Below are 22,346 nucleotides of genomic sequence, written 5' to 3' on the forward strand. Positions count from 1 at the left end.
GAGAATGGAGTTAATCAGGCTCCCATATTTGTTGTCCTTTCTTAGGCAAAGTCTTAACTCTATGAGTCTAAGTGGGGTAGTCAGAAGATCTCCAGTCCTTTCAGCTAGATATGTTTGGAATAGTGCTTAAGCAACATAGATTGAGAGGAGAGCATGAGATAATTACCCTGCCCCTCTCAGGTAAAACTGTAGTATGCCCACAGTAAAGCTCCTATAACACAGAGCTGGGGAGGCCAGAGGATGGGAGCTCACAGCCTAAGTGCCACAGACTCTCTTATTGCTGAGATTTACTAGATTTGGTAGATTTTCTTGGGTAAATATTTCTTCATTTCCTGTGTGTTGCTTTAAGCAATTTTCTTATAATTTAATGATTGTTTTCTATAATTTTTCATGAGTTAAATGTTTGTTGCTCTGTGGAGAAAGTCTGCTGAGCTACCCTCACTACCAACTTGTTTTTATAAATGAAGTTTTATTGTAATACAGTATGTTCACTCATATATGAGCTTATTCATGAATACATTTTTGTCTATGCTTGCTTTCGAAATCAGTAAGAATTGACCAATTGCAATAGATATCATATGGCCTAGAAAGCCTAAATTATTTACCATTTTGACTCTTTACAGAAAACATTTGCCAACCTCTTGTCTAAATATACATTCCTTTCAGTCAATCAGCTTTTTATTACAAGATGAAAACCATCTCAGAGGGCTGTAGGTATAGTTTGGTTGACCAGTGATCCAACTCATGTTATAAATTAGTATGATCAGCTGTTCTAAGGAATGGAAATTCTATTTTAGGATCTGGAGCTATGATCTGAGAACTAACTAGGGATTCTAGAGATTTTATGGAAGGGCAGATGTGGATGGAGGGTTGAAGAAGGGAATTTTGACTAGTGAAAGGGCAAAATAAGGACATAGAGTGTGAGTGGAGTATTGGAAGAGAAGATTCACTGAAGTGTTAAAAATATATTGAGAGATATCTGTACCCAGGTTCTCCTGATGTCATTTGAATCATTTTTGCTTGCTAATTTTAATATTTTTAACATTATGCTTCCTATCTTCAGGCAACTTTAGAAGAAAAAATGCAGATTTTAAATTATAGGATTAGTAAAATATCAAACACAGCAAAAGCAGATATGTATTAGATTTTTTAATTCATTTATTTAATTGCAGGCTAATTACTTTACAATATTGTAGTGGCTTTTGCCATATATTAACAAGAATCGGCCATGGGTGTACATGTGTCCCCCATCTTGAACCCCGCTCCCACCTCCCTTCCTATCCCATCTCTCAGGGTGCACCAGCCCTGAGCACCCTGTCTCATGCATCGAACCTGGACTAGTGATCTGTTTCACACTTGATAATATACATGTTTCAATGCTATTCTCTCAAATCATCCCACCCTTGCCTTCTCCCACAGAGCCCAACAGTCTGTTATTTGCATCTGTGTCTCTTGTGCTGTCTCGCATATAGGGTCATCATTACCATCTTTCTAAATTCCGTATATATGGGTTAATATACTGTATTGGTGTCTTTCTGTCTGACTTATTACCTTCTGTATAATAGGTTCCAGTTTCATCCACCACCTCATTAGAACTGATTCTTTTTAATAGCTGAGTAATATTCTATTGTGCATATGTACCACAGCTTTCTTATCCATTCGCTGCCGATGGATATCTAGGTTGCTTCCACGTCCTGGCTATTGTAAACAGTGCTGCGATGAACATTGGGATACACATGTCTCTTTCAATTCTGGTTTCCTTGGTGTGTATGCCCAGCAGTGGGATTGCTGAGTCTTATGGCAGTTCTATTTCCTGTTTTTTAAGGAATCTCCACACTGTTCTTGACAGCGGCTGTACTAGTTTGCATTCCCACCAACAGTGTAAGATGGTTCCTTTTTCTCCACACCCTCTCCAGCATTTATTGTTTGTAGACTTTTTGTTAGCAGCCATTTTGACCATCGTGAGATGGTACCTCATTGTGGTTTTGATTTGCATTTCTCTGATAATGAGTGTTGTTGAGCATCTTTTCATGTGTTTGTTAGCCATCTGTATGTCTTCTTTGGAGAAATGTCTGTTTAGTTCTTTGGCCCTTTTTTTTTTTGATTGGGTCAGTTAGTTTTCTGGAATTGAGCTGTAGGAGCTGTTTGTATATTTTTGAGATTAATCCTTTGCCAGTTGCTTTGTTTGCTATTATTTTCTCCCATTATGAAGGCTGTCTTTTCACCTTGCTTATAGTTTCCTTCATTGTGCAGAAGCCTTCAAGTTTAATTAGGTCCCATTTGTTTATTTTTGCTTTTAATTCCACTATTATGGAAGGTGGGTCATAGAGGATCCTGCTGTGATTTATGTCAGAGAGTGTTTTGCCTGTGTTTTCCTCTAGGGATTTTATGGTTTCTGGTCTTACATTTAGATCTTTAATCCACTTTGAGTTTATTTTTGTGTATGGTGTTAGAAAGTGTTCTAGTTTCACTCTTTTACAAGTGGTTGACCAGTTTTCCCAGCACCACTTGTTAAAGAGGTTGTCTTTTTTCCATTGTATATTCTTGCCTCCTTTGTCAAAGATTAGGTGCTCATGCGTGTGTGGATTTATCTCTGGGTTTTCTAAAAAGCAGATATGTATTAGATTTTTGGAAGGTTTCCTTCTCCCAAGCTTCTAGCTCTCTCCAACTTGGAGCACCAGGTACATAAAGGTATGTGTTCCCCATACTTTGCTTGCTGTTCCCAGGATAGGGCACAACTTTTGCAAATTTCTCCCCAAAGCTGTAAAATCCCAAACATAATTTGTTACTCCTTTGTTATCCCATAGCTGTGCACTGTTGTTTCCCTTGTTATGGAAGCTGCTTTATTTTCCTCCTGGGTATTTGTACTCTGCCCTTGACTAAATCCCCCTGCACACAGGCCCATGTATTCATTCACCTTTCAGGCTCTGCAGGCAACTGGTGAGTAGCAAGTATAATTTTTAAAGTAATCTATAAAGCTGTAATTAGGCAGACGTCTTTTCTAATGGTGTCTCCCTTTAACTCTAAAGTGTTTCTGCTCAGATTGCTATTTCCTTGCTGCAAAGCAATAGCTGTCTTTGAAGTAAAATGAAATGGAAAGAAATACAGACAAAAAGCTCTTGCTCCAGCTCTCTCACTAAATAAGTGTGTAGCCTACTTATCCCTGTCTCCATCCACCCAGGCCTGTTTCCTCCTCTATAAATAATTTGTTAGATTAGATGATTTCTGAGGCCACTTCCTATTCTAAAAATGTCTGATATCTACTAAATCTTTGAGTTTTTATTTTCCAGCTGTGTCCTCTAGATTGGTTTGGTTTGGAAAGTGTGGGGAGAGAGCAAATTAGCCAAGATGGTGTGTTCAGGTTCTTTCACCCCATGTTTTATAAATAATGACTATGTAACAGCTGAGATCCTTTATATCACTGTGCACACTCGTCACGTGGTATTCACTTGGTCACAAGCTAGTTTGTGCTGTAGCAATATATGAGCTCCACCTAGAAAGCAGTGGCAATTACTGCTGCTTCATGACTGTGTCCATTGGGTTGGCCACAAGAGGAGGGAAATAGCATATCCACGGCTATGGCTGCTCAGCCAAGAGAGAATAAACATATCTGCAGTTCCTATGGCTCCTCGAGTCTTCTGCCAACCTCTTAGCTCATACTATGCCTACCCTGGGTTCAGCAGACAGTGAGCCTTATGATTGCAGGTAGATTTTTCTAGTAACACATAAAGCCCAAGACACATAAAGCACATAAAGCCCAAGACACATAAAGCACATAAAGCCCATTCCCAATGCTGCATTCCAGTCACCCAGTTTTCGTCACAGTCTCTGCAAATCTGGCCCCACGTGTGAAATTTGAATCTTGATGCATAACTCTGCAGTACTCCCACAGCTGTGAGTTGTTCTTTTTCTTCACTCCTGTAAATTCTCATAGTCCCTTCCTTTCCACTTCAGGATTTATACTCTTTGAGGGATGAAAGCCTCACAAATACCTCTGGATCAGCACCTTCTCCCTTCTGCTGTACCACAAGCATTCCTTTAAACTGAAGTATGTGGTTTGGGGGAGGGGTCTTATCTACTGAGTAACTACAGAAAGAAAAGAAGAGACATACAGCTAATTCTAATTACGAGTTTTTAAAGGTAGTATATAAAGTTCTAAGCTACTGAGCTATGTAATAATCTCAGATATGCTGCTTATTTAACTTTTGGAATTTAAAAAAAATGTATTGATTCTTTTGCCAGTTTTTCTCACTTGCCAAATGTAAATAATACCTATTCCACTCTAGTTATGAGTGCTCACTTTAGTCAATATGAATGCAATTTAAGAAGCATTCAGTATATATAAATATGCATGTATATATATGCATAGAGTAAATATATTCAACAGGTTTGCCAATGATAATAAAATAAATTATTGCTATTGCTGTTAAAAGTATTTTAAAGGGATTTTCTTAACCCTTAATCTGTATGTAAGATAGTTCAGATTCCGGCCACCTCAAGTCGTTACTAATTGGGATGATAGAGAGACATCATTTCATTGGAGAGTCTAGTCAATTTATCAGTACAAGTGAAGTGAAGTCACTCAGTCATGTCCCATTCTTTGCAACCCCATGGACTGTAGCCTACCAGGCTCCTCTGTCCATGGAATTTTCCAGGCAAGAATACTGAAGTTGGTTGCCATTTCCTTCTCCAGGGAATCTTCCCAACCCAGGGATAGAACCCAGGTCTCCTACATTGTAGGCAGACGCTTTTACCATCTGAGCCACCAGGGAAGTATGGAAGAATTATTACAAACAAAGGGCTTATTTTGGGATCTCAACACATCCCCAATATGAAACATGAGAGGAAAACCTTAGAAAAGGCAAATTTTGAATTTTCAATTTTTTTCAATATAGATATATTTTATAACTATTAAGGTGTGTAGTTAGATTCACTCAAAAACTCCATGACAAAAATCTCTTCGACCTGACTTATCTTGAAATATTTCCAGGAAAGACTTCTGTGTATATGTGTGTGTGCCTGTGTGCATAAGCACACACATGAACACATGTCTGTATCTCTGTTTAAAACCTTCATTCCAGTTCAAATAAATGAAGACACATTACACCAAACAGATGTTAAATAGAAATTTGAATGCATTAAAATGACAGTCTTCTTTATGGACAAACTATTATTAGCTATTAGTATCTAAGGGAAAAGGGTGGGATTGAAATCAGAATAGGAGGACAAGAGTAGCTTAATGGGAAGAACTAAGAAGGGATAAAAGCTGAAAATTTTGTGTGGGTGAGGGGGAGATAAACTATTTTTTGCATGTTTTTCTGTAGAACGGTCCAGAGCAAAGACACAGGTGTCAGCTTCTGAAATCAGACTTGTGACTGAGAAGGAAATGAACCTCAGAGATAAGGCTTTGTGCACCAAGGCAAAACTATTGAGTTGGCAAAAAAGTTTGTTTGGGTTCTTCCATAAGATGAAAAACATGGATGAACCTTTTGGCTAACCCAATAAAATTAATGTAAATATGTATTAGGGGATTTCTTTTTCTTATTTCTAATTTTTTAGAATGGAGATGGAGCTCAGAGAAAATACCCTAACTTAATTTTCTTACAATTTTCTTCCAGTCTCATGATGGCACACTGAGGGAAATGAAATTTTTGTCGAAGTATCTGTAACCATTAGGATATTTTTTCTTGGATTTCTTAAACTCAACTTTCAGGAATTTACAGAAAGTCCACTACCATGGAATTTACTTGGTTTCTGTTTATAGCACAGACATAAAATTTCCCTTTGAGATACTACACTTGAAACTTTGAGTTTTCTTTTTTTTTATTCTTTTCATGACGCCTTTTATTTTTTTATTTATTTTTTAATATAAATGTATTTATTTTAATTGGAGACTAATTACTTTACAATATTGTAGTGGTTTTCCCGTACATTGACATGGATTCTCCACGGGTGTACATGTGTTCCGCATCCTGAACCCCCTTCCCACCTCCCTCTCCATCCCATCCCTCTGGGTCATCCCAGTGCACCAGCCCAAGCACCCTGTCTCATGCATCGAACCTGGACTGGTGATCTGTTTCACATATGATGATGTACACATTTCAGTGACATTCTCCCAAATCATCCCACCCTCGCCCTCTCCCACAGAGTCCAAAAGACTGTTCTATTATACATCTGTGTCTCTTTTGCCATCTTGCATGTGGGGTTATCATTACCACCTTTCTAAATTCCATATATATCATTAGTATACTGTATTGGTGTTTTACTTTCTGGCTTACAAAATATATATATTCTTTTTTTTTTTCTGTTGTTTTTCTTCTTTTATTTTATTTATTTATTTATTTTTTATTAGTTGGAGGCTAATTACTTCACAACATTTCAGTGGGTTTTGTCATACATTGATATGAATCAGCCATAGATTTACACGTATTCCCCATCCCGATCCCCCCTCCCACCTCCCTCTCCACCCGATTCCTCTGGGTCTTCCCAGTGCACCAGGCCCGAGCACTTGTCTCATGCATCCCACCTGGGCTGGTGATCTGTTTCACCATAGATAGTATACATGCTGTTCTTTTGAAATATCCCACCCTCACATTCTCCCACAGAGTTCAAAATATATTCTTATACTTCACTCTGTATAATGGGCTCCAGTTTCATCCACCTCATTAGAATTGACTCAGATGTATTCTTTAAATGGCTAATATTCCATTGTGTATATGTACCACAACTTATCCATTCATCTGCTGATGGGCATCTAGGTTGCTTCCATGTCCTGGCTATTATAACCAATGCTGCGATGAACATTGGGGTACACGTGTCTCTTTCAATTCTGATTTCCTCAGTGTGTATGCCTAGCAGTGGGATTTCTGGGTCATATGGCAGTACTATTTCCAGTTTTTTAAGGAATCGCCACACTGTTCTCCACAGTGGCTGTACTAGTTTTCATTCCCACCAACAGTGTAAGACAGTTCCCTTTTCTCCACACCCTCTCCAGCGTTTATTGCTTGTAGACTTTTGGATAGCAGCCATTCTGACTGGCATGAAATGGTACCTCATTGTGGTTTTGATTTGCATTTCTCTGATAATGACTGATGTTGAGCATCTTTTCATGTGTTTGTTAGCCATCTGTATGTCTTCTTGGGAGAAATGTCTGTTTAGTTCTTTGGCCCATTTTTTGATTGGGTCATTTATTTGTCTGGAATTGAGCTGTAGGAGTTGTTTGTATATTTTTGAGATTAATCCTTTGTCAGTTGCTTTGTTTGCAATTATTTTCTCCCATTATGAAGGCTCTCTTTTCACCTTTCTTATAGTTTCCTTTGTTGTTCAAAAGCTTTTAAGTTTAATTAGGTCCCATTTGTTTATTTTTGCTTTTATTTCCAATACTCTGGGAGGTGGGTCATAGAGGATCCAGCTGTGATTTATGTCAAACAGTGTTTTGCCTATGTTTTCCTCTAGGAGTTTTATAGTTTCTGGTCTTATGTTTAGATCTTTAAATCCATTTTGAGTTTATTTTTGTGTATAGTGTTAGAAAGTGTTTTAGTTTCATTCTTTTACAAATGGTTGACCAGTTTTCCCAGGACCACTTGTGAAAGAGGTTGTCTTTTCTCCATTGTATGTCCTTGCCTGCTTTGTTGAAGATAAGGTGTCCATAGGTGCGTGGATTTATCTCTGGGCTTTCTATTTTGTTCCATTGATCTATATTTCTGTCTTTGCACCAGTACCATACTGTCTTGATGACTGTAGCTTTGTAGTAGAGCCTGAAGTCAGGCAGTTTGATTCCTCCAGTTCCATTCTTCTTTCTCAAGATTGTTTTGGCTATTTGAGATTTTTTGTATTTCCATGCAAATTGTGAAATTATTTCTTATAGTTCTGTGAAAAATACCATTGGTAGCTTGATAGGGGTTGCATTGAATCTATAGATTGCTTTGGGTAGCATACTCATTTTCACTGCATTGATTCTTCCAATCCATGAACATGGTATATTTCTTCATCTATTTGTGTCATCTTTGATTTCTTTCATCAATGTTTTATAGTTTTCTATACATAGGTCTTTTGTTTCTTTAGGTAGATATATTGCAAAGTATTTTGTTCTTTTCATTGCAATGGTGAGTGTTATTATTTCCTTAATTTCTCTGTTTTCTCATTGTTAGTTTATAGGAATGCAAGGGATTTAAACTTTACTATATTTATTGATAAGCTCTAGTAATTTTCTGGTTGAGTCTTTAGGGTTTTCAATGTAGAGGATCAAGTCATCTGCAAAAAGTGAGAGTTTTACTTCTTCCTTTCCAGTCTGGATTCCTTTATTTCTTTTTCTGTTCTGATTGCTGTGGCCCAAACTTCCAAAACTATGTTGAATATTCGTGGTGAGAGTGGGCACCCTTGCCTTTTTCCTGACTTTAGGGAAATTTCTTTCAATTTTTCACCATTGAGGGTGATGTTTGCTGTGGGTTTGTCAAGATTTTACTATGTTGAGGTCTGTTCCTTCTATTCCTGCTTTCTGGAGGGTTTTTCTTTTTTAATCATAAATGGATGTTGATTTTTTTTCAAAGGCCTTCTCTTCATCTATTGAGATGATCATATGCTTTTTATCTTTCAATTTGTTAATGTGCTGTATTGCATTGATTGATTTGTGGATATTGAAGAATCCTTCCATCCCTGGGATAAAGACCACTTGGTCATGATATATGATCTTTTTAATATGTTGTTGGATTCTGTTTGCTAGAATTTGTTAAGGATTTTTGCATCTATGTTCATCCGTGATATTGGCCTGTAGTTTTCTTTTTTGGGAGCATGTTTGTCTGGTTTTGGTATTAGTGCGATGATGGCCTCACAGAATGATGTTTCGAAGTTTACCTTCCTCTTCAATTTTCTGGAAGAGTTTGAGTTGGATAGGTGTTAGCTCCAAATCTTTGGTAGAATTCAGCTGTGAAGCCATCTGTTCATTGGCTATTGTTTACTAGAAGATTTCTGATTACAGTTTCAATTTCCATGCTTGTGATGAGTCTGTTATGATTTTCCATTTCTTCCTGGTTCAGTCTTTGAAAAGTTGTACTTTTCTAGAATTTGTCCATTTCTTCCAAGTTGTTCATTTTATTGGCATATAGTTGCTGATAGTAGTCTCTTATGATCCTTCGTATTTGTGTTATCTGTTGTGATGTCTACATTTTCATTTCTAATTTTGTTGATTTGATTCTTCTCCCTTTGTTTCTTGATGAATCTGGCTATTGGTTTGTCAATTTTATTTATATTCTCAAAGAACCAGCTTTTAGCTTTGTTGATTTTTGCTATGGTCTCTTGTTGCGGTCCTTGAATGGACTAGAACCTGGTGGTCCGGAGTCGACGATAAGAAAGTGAAAGAGAGAAAGAAGCTAATATTCCTTGGTTTACGCAGAGAACCAATAAAACCCTAGAACGGGGCTTGCACCACTCACGAAGGCACAGGGTGCCCTCTCGAGGAGGTTTTGAAAGCCCAGGCAGGAGAGTGAGCTTGGTGGGTTTCCATGCTCCAGAGAATTAGCCAGAGGGAGGGAGAGAGAGAGAGAGAGAAAGACACGGGGATCCAAGCCTCTGGTGGAGCAAGGGTGCTTTAATGATCTTACTCTGAGTATATACAAGCTGTTGTACAAGGAATTTCTTTCGACAATGATAAAGATCAGAAAACCAAACGTACAGCAATTGTTATCAAGGGAACAAGGGATAAACAAGGGTCATAAGGTCAGGAGACAATCCATATCTCAAGAAAGAGGATAGAGACTAAGCAGTTTTGTCATAAGGAGAATGTTTCCTAAAGGAGATTCATGCATGTGTTTCATCCTATGACCTCAGTCCTGGGAGCAGTGTGCCATTCCACTCATTCCTGTTGCCAGGAACTGATAAGGAACAGAGGATATATGACAAACAGCACATAAGAATCCTCCTGATAAACATTCCCTGACAATCCCCCCTTATTTATTTATTATATTTGTAAAAAGGGTCTTGACCATTTGAGTTTGTTTAGTTTTAACAATTTTTTCATAAAGGCAGTGGTAAACAACTAATATAATTGTCAAGACAATCACCAAAGTTACAGTTCCAGACCCAATGCTGTGAGTAATGCTCTGAAACCATCTGCGTGGATCTAGCCCAGATAATTGATCAGCTAGTTGTTCAGCTAAAGTTTCCAAATTAGTGGAAGAGGGCAGATTTTTAGAAAAAGTTTCAAAGATTTCTTTTTGTAATAATTGTATATTCAGAGAGGCATTATCATGTATGTTTTATAAATGAAATTTTATTTGTTCCATGTTGTAGGCATTATGATTGAATTGAACAGCAGTAACACAAAATTGAGTAGAATTCCAATCACATTTTAGTATCACTTGTTTTTGTACATCTATTAGTTGATCTCTAACCCATTTGATGGCTGGTTTTAGTTCTTGTATTTCATCTTGTATATCCTCATCTATCTGAGCCCGAGTGGCCCACATAGTATGAGCATCTTTAGTCCAATTTTGAATAAAATTATGTGTTTGAATTGAGGTTTGTAAAGCAACACCAGAGACAGCAGCAGTGGTACAAATAGCTATTAATCCCAAAATACCAAGAATCGGCCATCCAGTGAATCATTTAGATTGCCAGAGCAGTTTAGTAAGTAACCAGGAAGCAAGTCCAGCCATGGGACCTTCTTCCCAGGGTCGCTGGAGATTTATTGGTAACCACAGACTATGGAATGATCAAAGAATCAAAAGTGATTCATTTCTTAAGGAAACAGAAGAGTTAAGACAAGTATATAATTTGCAATTTATACAAGTTACAGAACATAAAGTCTTATTGAATTGTAAACTCCCTATAGCTATAGCAAAAGGAAGGGGGACACAAGCTTGTATAAAATATGATTCGTTATAACGAAAGAAATAGTTATTATGACTACAACTGGTCCCTGTGAAATATCCAGTCCAAGTCCCAAGTTCTTCAGTGTTCACAGCAAGTTTCCAGATGTCCCATTTTTCAAGCCCAATATGTTTATGGAGGATGATTCAAGGACGAGGGGGGACCGTTCCACTGTCAAGCCACCCAAGAAGTCCTTTGTCATGGTAATGCTCCATTGTAGTATTAGTAACCTTCCATGCTACTTGAGTAGCATAGTCACACACAGTGCTGTTAATATCACCTGAGCAGTTAGATAACCACATACCATGGGGCCCCCAATAGACAGTTGTATGATTAGCCACAAACATAAATTTTCCTGATTTGGTTTGACATTTTTCCCAACGAACAGGAGTATATTTAAAGTTCTTACAAGTAAACCCTTTGTATAGTGTTCTGAGTTCTTTCCCTAAAGTTTCAGTAGTATAAACATGGTTCACGGACAAAGAAAGGGCAGTAAATAATCCAAGCAACCTCCAAAAGTCCTCTTTTGGAGGCAGGGTGAAAACCCAAGTTTGTCGGCTAACATTTATGCAAATTCTGCTGGGCCCATGCACAGAGGAAGGACTTCATAACCTAGAGAAATATTAATTAGTTTCCCTTCTTATTCAGGGTGTGAGGGCCCTTTAATGTTCCAGGGAGAAGGTATATGTATGGAGTCATTGGTTGATATGATTGGTCCTTTCTCCATCCATTCTACAACCTGTAGTAAAGGGGGATTGGGTATATAAGCCCAGTAAGTATGATTAGTTAGTTCAGCTCTAGTGGGGGGAGCGCAAGCAAGCAAAGTAAGCATGGCAACAAAAATATTTTTAGGACTCCGAGGCATTCCCTGCTGAGAAACCAGATTTTCAGCTTGATTAGTAAGGGATTTTATTCGTCCCCAAGATCATAAGGTTGATGCTGCTGAGGGTGGTGCTTCCTGGAGATCTGTAGAACCACCATGGCCCGTTTTGGAATTTCTTCCTCTTGGGCTTTTTGTTGTTTTGTCTCTACTTTGAATGTCAGGGGCCCCCTTGGGTCGAATCTTCCAAAGAGGAAGCCATGTGAGTTCGTTGGATCCATCTGGAGAAATATAAGCATGCACCTTTCCCTGTAAGATTAATCTCCCATATTCCCATTGTTTAGTTAATCTGTCTTGGTACTAAATGGGCAGAGGAAGAGAAGAGTCCTTCAATTCCTTGAAATGCTTTTATGCTCTTGTCAAGATATCTCCTTGTGGTAAGTTTGAAAAATTTAAAACAAATAAAGTTATATTAACAATAGTTATAGGTTTAGAGAATATCTTATATTGGAATTTAGTAAAGTCTGCTTTAGATAGTAGTGTTCCTGTGTATTCCCCCTTTTTAATTTTTTATTTGTAATTTTAGTGTGTGATGTGCTCGCTCAACTATGCCTTGTGTCTGTGGATTATAAGGAATACCTGTGATATGTTTAATAGAGAATGATTGTAAAAATTGTTTGAAATATCTTGAAGTGTAGGCAGGGCCATTGTCTGTTTTAGTAGAACTAGGAGTTCCCATTACAGCAAAGCAAGCTAATAGGTGAGTTATAACGTGTTGTGTAGCTTCACTGCTAAGCGGTGTGGCCCATATAAAAGAAGAATTGGTGTCAATACAGACATGTAGGAAGGAAGATGGAGAGAGTTTAGGGCAATGAGTTACATCCATCTGCCATAGTTCATTAGGTTGCAGTTCCCGAGGATTAATACCTTGTGCAATGTGTCGAAGATGTAGGGGTCTACAAGTAGAGCAATTATTAATAAGTTCTTTAGCCTGGCGGTATGAGATTTTCCATAGCTGTTGTAGGGAGCCAGCATCATTGTGCAATAGAGAGGCAAAAGAAACCAGTTTAACCTGTTCATTACCATGAGTCATGGGGCCGGAAAGGCAGGAATGTGCTCGAATATGTGGAATATAAATGGAAGAATTGAGGTTTCTAATAACAGATTGTAGTTCGAAAAAGGGTTGTTGAATAACAGGTTGCTTGGAGTTTATGGTGGAGGTTGCTATATTTTTTAATATGAAAACTGAATACAAGGGATCAGAGACTATATTAATGGGGTAAGGGTGTAGGCAAATAACTTGAATAAGAGCATATAATTCATTTTGTTGAGCAGAATGGAATTTAGTGTAAAAGACTTTATATTCTTTGAGAGACCAGAATGAAGCTTTGGCATTTTTAGTCCCATCTGTACAGAAAACTTCAACTTGTGGTGTAGGCTGTGAGCTGACGATGCAGGAAATAATAAATTCAGTATTTTTGAAGAAATTCCATTGCTTGTTAGAAGGATAATGAAATGAAATTTCTCCAAAATATTCCAGAAAAGCTATTTGGAAATCAGTGGAAGTTTGTAATGTGTTCTCAGATTGAGATTTATTGATATATATTACAATTTTATGAGGATCAGTGCTAATTAGAGTTTTAGTTCTAGTTCTTCCATTAATAAAGATTACAGCAATTAAATCAAGGTAGGGTGTAAGTGACTTCATTCCTCTAAAATGGGTATAGATCCATTCTATTGGGTGTTTTTGTTGGGCAAGCAGTCCTGTGGGAGAATGAAGAGAAGGGAATATAAATAATACTAGAGGTAAATCTAGTCTGATGCAAGTAAGAAACTGGTTTTGTAATTTATTTTGCACTAAATAGAGTTCCTCTTGTGCCTCTTGATAAAGTGAACGAGGGCTATTTAAATTAGGATCTCCTTTCAAAGTATTAAATAGATTAGTCAGTTGATAATTAGCAATGCCTAATGAGGGTCTAATCCAATTTATATCACCTCAGAATTTTTGAAAATCATTTAAAATTGATAATTTATCAATACGAATCTGTATTAGCTGGGGGGTAATATATTGTCTATTAACAACAATCCTAAATAATGGTAAGGTGTAGAGGTTTGACTTTTTTCAGGAGCAATGATTAACCCAAAGTTTTTTAAGCATTGTTGAGCTATATCAAACATGTGTTGAGTTTCTAAAACAGATGGAGCCGAAAACAATATATCGTCCATATAATGAATAACAAGAAAGTCAGGAAATTGTTTTCTCACAGGCTCAAGTGCTTTAGCTACATAGTATTGACACATGGTGGGAGAATTCATCATTCCTTGAGGTAGCACTGTCCATTGATACTGTTCATGAGGCCCGAAGTGATTAGGAAAAGGGAGAGAGAAAGTGAATCTCTCTCTTGGCCTAAAGGGTGTGAAGTGAAGTGCAGTCGCTCAGTTGTGTCCAACTCTTTGAGATCCCATGGACTGTAGCCTACCAGGATCCTCAGTCCATGGGATTTTCCAGGCAAGAATACTGGAGTGGGTTGCCATTTCGGGTGTAAAGGTATATTAAAAAAAGCAATCTTGAAAATCAATAATAATAATGTGCCAATTTTGAGGAATAGTAGTAGGTGATGGGATCCCTGGTTGCAATGCACCCATAGGTTTTATAGATGCATTAACTTTTCTAAGGAATGTTAAGAGACACCATTTGTTAGATTTCTTTTTTTATAACAAAAATAAGAGAGTTCCAAAGGAGAGCAAAATTCCTCGATATGTTTCAATTCTAATTGTGTGTCTATGAATTATTTAGCAGCCTGTATTTTTTCTTTCGTAAGGGGCCTCTACTCTGTCCCAATAGGCTTGTTGTTCTTCCAAGTTATTTTAATAATTGTATTATTTGTTAAATGAGCAGTGGCCCCTAGGAAAAATGTGGAATATATATCTGAGTTTGCCATTGCATAAGTCCCTTCCTATTAGATTAAGGGGTGCATCTATCACATAAGGTCTTAATGTTGCAGGTTGGCCTTCTGGTCCCTCACATAGGTAGATTTGAATACTGTGATAAACCTCTTGCAGTTTGGTTTGAGAAATTCCTGCAATTTGGCAAGAGACTTTTTGTATAGGCCAGGATTTGGGGTATAAGTGTTTGGAAATAAAAATAATATCAGATCCAGTGTTGAGGAGACCAGAAAATATTTTACCATTAATTTTGATATTTATATTTGGTCAGGCATATTCAGATACCAGTGATGTCCATAAGGGTTGTTTTTGATCTATACTGCCGAATCCACCTGTCCATACATCATTAGAGGAGTTAATAGAAATGTAAGGTAAAAGAAGTAATTGAGTAATTTTGTCCCCCTTTTTGAATTGCTGTAGAATCTGAGATGACGTCATAATTTGAATTTCTCCTTTATAATCTGAATCAATTACTCCAGGGTGAACAGTAATTCCTTTAGAAGTCAAACTAGATCAGTCAAATAAAAGACCAAAGGTTTGTGGGGGCACGGGCCCAAAACGTCTGGTAGGTATTCTAGAAGGGACTGCTTGAGGGTAAAAGAGAAAATCATTTAGGACTGGTATATCAATGGCAGCACTGCTGGACATTGAGGGTTTGAGGGAAAAGATGGAATTTGCCCCTTGTTTTTGTTGAATGGGACCTGGGGGGTCCACTGTTTGGAGTTTTCTGGAATAAGTTTTCCTTCAATATCAAATTTAAATTTACAATCTTTGGCCCAATGCATTCCTCTACAGCAGTGAGGGCAGATTTTTTGAGGTCTTTTGTTAGCTTTCTTGGGGCAATCCCTTTTTAAATGGTTCTTATTTCCACATGTAAAACATCCTGAAATAAAGGCAGCAGCCATTGTTTCAGCTAGCATTGGGATCTTTTGAGTTTCTGATCCTAGATTGTGACAAGCCTTCAAATAATCAATAATAGTCTCAGTCTCATGAATTGGAGCAATAGCTTTTTGACATTCCTGATTTGCATTCTCATAAGCAAGTAATTTCTCTAGCTGTTTTTTTTTTTTTTTTTTTTTGCTGCTTCTCCGATTACAGTATGGGAAATAGCAGTTTCTAATCTAGCTAAAAAAATCAACATAATTTTCACTAGGTCCTTGTAATATTTTAGTGTAGCTACTTGTAGGTTCTCCTTGAGGAGTAATTCGATCCCAAGCTTCAAGGGCCACTGTTTTTAATTGTTCATGCAACAAGGGAGGGCATTGTGTTTGAGCTTCTATGGCATCAAATTATCCAGTGTCAGTTAACATTTCAAAAGTAATTAGGTTTTGGGGAGCAGCAGCTCGAACATTCTTGTTAGCATGATCTTTGGCTATATCATGAAACCACATTGTCCATTGAAGATACTCTCCTGGTTTAAGGAGAGCTTTTACTGAAATTTGCCAATCATAGGGAATAAAGTTTCCAATAGAAGATGGCACAGCATTTAGAAGCTCTTTAGTAAAAGGCAAATATGGGCTATACATAGTTACAGCCTTTTTCATTTGTTGCATGTAAAAAAGACTAATACTTTCATATTGAGGTATCATGTGTCTTTGAGGATCAGGATTTCTTAAAACTGGAAAGGTGGAGAAACCATTGGCCTCAGAGACTTGTGATTGCAAAGCCAGTAATTCAGAGAGCCTCTGTCGCAGAAAATAGTGAGTAGGTATTGATTTTTTGCAAGTATGAGTCTGTGCTAAAGACTTGTCATTATTGTCCAGGAGAGTATTGCCAGTTTGGGTGTCAAAAAGTGTCTCAGGAGAGTCGTTGTCAGAATCATTGGGTTCTAACAAAGGAGAGACTTCTGGATTTGCGCCTGCTGGCAGAGGAGGAACATTTGGAGCAAGTGGGGCAGGGCTTGTAGGAAAATTTTGAAATATTTTATGTTGTTCTAATTGGGTCTTTTGTAAAGTTTCATCATCTAATTCATATTCATGCGACGAGTGTTCTGCCTGTTGTCAAATATTGTGAGAGCTAGAATTACCTTCAAATGGCAGCATTACGTCTTTAATGAGAGCCCATAGGGGCCAGAAATCAGTTGGAATATTCTCGCCCTGCCTGGAGGCTGTTCAACATTTTCTTTCACCCGGTGCCAAATGTCTAAATCAAAACTGCCTTCATCAGGGAACCAGGGATTATGCTCGACTACTGTTTGAAGGCATGCCTCTATTCGTTGGCACGAAACAAAAAGTCCCTGAACTTTAAACAAATGGTGAAGTAAAGTAGACACATGATGGGGCTTTCCAGCCCTTTGATCCATGTCTTAATACTTACCTACCTCAATAGGTCCCAACCTCAATAGGTCCTGAGTCACTCCATCCGAAATGCCACATGTACCAGGTCCCTTTTTCGGGCGCCACTTGTTGCAGTCCTTTAATGGACTGGAACCTGGTGGTCCGGAGTCGAGGATAAGAAAGTGAAAGAGAGAAAGAAGTTTATATTCCCTGGTTTATGCAGAGAACCAATAAAACCCTAGAACAGGGCTTGCACCGCTCACGAAGGCACAGGGTGCCCTCTCGAGGAGGTTTTGAAAGCCCAGGCAAGAGAGTGAGCTCGGTGGGTTTCCACGCTCCAGAGAATTAGCTGGAGGGAGGGGGAGAGAGAGAGAGAAAGAAAGAAAGACACGGGGACCCAAGCCTCTGGTGGAGTAAGGGTGCTTTAATGATCTTACTCTGAGTATATATAGGCTGTTGTACAAGGAATTTCTTTCGACAATGATAAAGATCAGAAAACTCAATATACAGCCACCGTTATCAAAGGAACAAGGGATAAACAAGGGTCATAAGGTCAGGAGACAAACCATATCTCAAGAAAGAGGATTGAGACTAAGCGGTTTTGTCATAAGGAGAATGTTTACTGAAGGAGATTCATTCATGTGTTTCATCCTATGACCTCAGTGCTGGGAACAGCGTGCTGTTCCACTCATTCCTGTTGCCAGAAACTGATAAGAAACAGAGGATTTATGAGGAACAGCACGTAGGAATCCTCCTGTTAAATGTTCTCTGACAGTCTCTGTTGTTTCTTTTTCATTTATTTCTGCCCTAATTTTTAAGATTTCTTTCCTTCTACTAACCCTGGGGTTCTTCATTTCTAGTTGATTTAGGTATAGAGTTAGGTTATTTATTTGACTTTTGTCTTGTTTCTTGAGGTAAGCCTGTATTGCTATGAGTCTTCTCCTTAGCACTGCTTTTACAGTGTCCCATAGGTTTTGGGTTGTTGAGTTTTCATTTTCATTTGTTTCCATGCATGTTTTGATTTCTTTTTTGATTTGTTGCTTATTCAGAAGCGTGTTGTACAGCCTCCATATGTTGTAACTTTTAATAGCTTTTCTCCTGTAACTGACATCTAACTTTACTGTATTGTGGTCAGAAAAGATGCTTGGAATCATTTCAAATTTTTTTGATTTACCAAGGCTAGATTTATGGCCCAGGGTGTGAACTGTCCTGGAGTGGGTTTCATGTACACTTGAGAAAAAGATGAAATTCATTGTTTTGGAGTAAAATGTCCTATAAATATCAATTAGGTCTAATTGGCCTATTGTATCATTTAAATTTTGTGTTTCCTTGTTAATTTTCTGTTTGGTTGATCTATCCATAGGTGTGAGTGGGGTATTAAAGCCTCCCACTATTATTGTGTTATTGTTAATTTCCCCTTTGATACTTGTTAGCATTTGCTTTACATATTGTGGTGCTCCCGTGTTGGGTGCATATATATATATATAGTTGTTATATCTTCTTCTTGGATTGAAACTTTGATAATTATATAGTGTCCTTCTTTGTCTCTCTTCACAGCCTTTATTTCAAAGTCTATTTTACCTGATATGAGTATTGCTACTCCTGCTTTCTTTAGCTCTCTATCTGCATGGAATACCTTTTTCCAACCCTTCACTTTCAGTCTGTATGTGTCCCTTGTTTCGAGGTGGGTCTCTTGTAGACAACACATATAGGGGTCTTGCTTTTGTATCCATACCTACCTCCAGTCTTTGTCTTTTGGTTGGGGCATTCAACTCATTTACATTTAAGGTAATTATTGATAGGTATGATCTTGTTGCCATTTACTTTGTTGCTTTGGGTTCGAGTTTATACACCCTTTCTGTGTTTCCTGTCTAAAGAAGATCCTTTAGCATTTGTTGGAGAGCTGGTTTAATGATGCTGAATTCTCTCAGCTTTTGCTTGTCTGTAAAGCTTTTGACTTCTCCTTCATATTTGAATGAGATCCTTGCTGGGTACAGTAATCTGGGTTGTAGGTTTTTCTCTTTCATCACTTTAAGTATGTCCTGCCATTCCCTTCTGGCCTGAAGAGTTTCTATTGAAAGATTAGCTGTTATCCTTAAGGGAATCCCCTTGTGTGTTATTTGTTGTTTTTCCCTTGCTGCTTTTAATATTTGTTCTTTGTGTTTGATCTTTGTTGATTTGATTAATTTGTGTCTTGGGGTGTTTCACCTTGGGTTTATATGGTTTGGGACTCTCTGGGTTTCTTGTACTTTGGCAACTATTTCCTTCCCCATTTTAGGGAAGTTTTCAACTATTATTTCCTCAAGTATTTTCTCATGGTCTTTCTTTTTGTCTTCTTCTTCTGGGATTCCTATGATTCGAATGTTGGGGCTTTTCACATTGTCCCAGAGGTCTCTGAGGTTGCCCTCATTTCTTTTAATTCTTTTTTCCTCTCTGCTTCATTTATTTCTACCATTCTATCTTTTACCTCACTTATCCTATCTTCTGCCTCCATTATTCTACTGTCAGTTCCCTCCAGACTGTTTTTTATCTCATTTACTGCCTTATTCATTATAACCTTACTCTTTTTTATTTCTTATAGGTCCTTGTTAAACATTGCTTGCATCTTCTCAATCCCGTTCTCCAGGCTATTTACCTGTAACTCCATTTTGTTTTCAAGATTTTGAGTCATTTTCCCTACCATTATTCGGAATTCTTTTTCAGGTAGATTAGCTAGCTCTTCCTCTTTTGTTTGGTTTGGTGGGCATTTATCCTGTTCCTTTATGTGTTGAGTATTTCTCTGCCTTTTCATCTTATTTATATTGCTGTGATTAGGGTGGCCTTTCCATATTCTGGCAGCTTGTGATTCCTCTTTATTGTGGAGGTTCCTTGCTTTGGGTGTGGTTGGATGGGTCGCTTGTCAAAGTTTCCCAGTTAGGGAAGCTTGTATCTTTGTTCTGGTGGGTTGAGCTGGATTTCTTCTCTCTGGAGTGCAATGATGTGTCCATTAGTGAGTTTTGAGAGGTCAGTGGGTTTGGTGTGACTTTGGGCAGCCTGTATGTTGAAGCTCAGGGCTATGTTCCTGTGTTGCTGGAGAATTTGCGTGGTATGTCTTGCTCTGGAACTTGTTGGCTCTTGGGTGGAGCTTGGTTTCAGTGTAGGTATAGAGGCTTTTGATGAGCTCTTAATGATTAATGTTCCCCAGAGTCAGGAGCTCTCTGGTATTCTCAGGTTTTGGACTTAAGCCCCTGCCTTTGGTTTTCAGTCTTATTCTTACAGTAGCCTCAAGATTTCTCCATCTATACAGCACCGATCATAAAACATCTAGGTTGATACCATTCAATATCACGGTAATCCAAGCCTATGCCCCAACAAATAACACTGAAGAAGCTGAAGATGAATGGTTCTATGCAGACCTACAAGACCTTTTTGAACTAACACCTAAAAGAGATGTCCTTTTCATTATAGGCAACTGGAATGTAAAAGTAGGAAGTCAAGAAACACCTGGAGTAACAGGCAAATTTGGCCTTGGAGTACGGAATGAAGCAGTGCAAAGGCTAATAGAGTTTTGCCAACAGAACGCACTGGTCATAGCAAACACCCTCTTCCAACAACACAAGAGAAGATTCTACACATGGACATCACCAGATGGTCAACACCGAAATCAGACTGATTATATTCTTTGCAGCCAAAGCTGGAGAAGCTCTATACGGTCAGAAAAAAACAAGACTGGGAGCTGACTGTGGCTCAGATCATGAACTCCTTATTGCCAAATTCAGACTTAAATTAAAGAAAACCACTAATTGGGGAAAACCACTATACCACTTAGGTATTACTTAAATCAATCCCTTATGACTATACAGTGGAAGTGAGAAATATACTTAAGGGACTAGATCTGACAGACAGAGTGCCTGATGAACTATGGACGGAGGTTCGTGACATTGTACAGGAGACAGGGATCAAGACCATCCCAATGGAAAAGAAATGCAAAAAGGCAAAACTGCTCTCTGAGGAGGCCTTACAAATAGCTGTGAAAAGAAGAAAGTGAAAAGTAAAGGAGAAAAGGGACGATATTCCCATTTGAATGCCGAGTTCCAAAGAATAGCAAGGAGAGATAAGAAAACCTTCCTTAGCAATCAATGCAAAGAAATAGAGGAAAAAACAGAATGGGAAATACTAGAGATCTCTTCAAGAAAATTAGAGATACCAAGGACACATTTTATGCAAAGATGGGCTCGATAAAGGGCAGAAATGGTATGTACCTAAGTGAAGCAGAAGATATTAAGAACAGGTGGTAAAAATACACAGAAGGACTGAACAAAAAAGATCTTCATGACCCAGATAACCACGATGGTGTGATCACTCACCTAGAGCCAGATATCCTGGAATGTGAAGTCAAGTGAGCCTTAGGAAGCATCACTATGAACAACGCTAGTGGAGGTGATGGAATTCCTATTAAGGTAATTCAAATCCTGAAAGATGATGCTGTGAAAGTGCTGCACTCAATATGCCAGGAAATTTGGAAAACTGAGGAATGGCCACAGGACTGGAAAAGGTCAGTTTTCATTCCAATCCCAAAGAAAGGCAATCCCAAAGAATGCTTAAAATACTGCACAAGAGCACTCATCTCACACGCTAGTAAAGTAATGCTAAAAATTCTCCAAGCCAGGCTTCAGCAATACGTGAACCATGAACTTCCAGATGTTCAAGCTGGTTTTAAAAAAGGCAGAGGAGTCAGATATCAAATTGCCAACATCCACTGGATCATTGAAAAAGCAAGAGATTTCCATAAAAGCATCTATATCTGCTTTATTGACTATGCAAAAGCCTTTGACTGTGTGGATCACAATAAACTGTAAAATTCTGAAATAGATGGGAATACCAGACCACCTGACCTGCCTCTTTAGAAACCTATATGAAGGTCAGAAAGCAAGAGTTAGAACTGGACATGGAACAACAGACTGGTTCCAAATAGGAAAAGTAGTATGTCAAGGCTGTATATTGTCACCCTGCTTATTTCACTTATATGCAGAGTACATCATGAGAAACACTGGGCTGGAAGAAGCACAAGCTGGAATCAAGATTGCTGGGAGAAATATCAATAACCTCAGGTATGCAGATGACACTACCCTTATGGCAGAAAGTGAAGAAGAACTAAAAAGCCTCTTGATGAAAGCGAAAGAAGAGGGTGAAAGAGTTGGCTTAGAGCTCAACATTCAGAAAACTAAGATCATGGCATCTGGTCTCATCACTTCATGGCAAGTAGATGGGGAAACAGTGGCTGACTTTATTTTTCTGGGCTTCAAAATCACTGCAGATGGTGACTGCTGCCATAAAATTAAAAGATGCTTACACCTTGGTAGGAAAGTTATGACCAACCTAGATAGCACATTAAAAACCAGAGACATTACTTTGCCAACAAAGGTCCATCTGGTCAAGGCTATGCTTTTTCCAGTGAT

The sequence above is a fragment of the Cervus canadensis genome, chromosome X (genome assembly GCF_019320065.1).
Source record: "Cervus canadensis isolate Bull #8, Minnesota chromosome X, ASM1932006v1, whole genome shotgun sequence".
In the NCBI taxonomy this organism is placed as follows: Eukaryota; Metazoa; Chordata; class Mammalia; order Artiodactyla; family Cervidae; genus Cervus; species Cervus canadensis.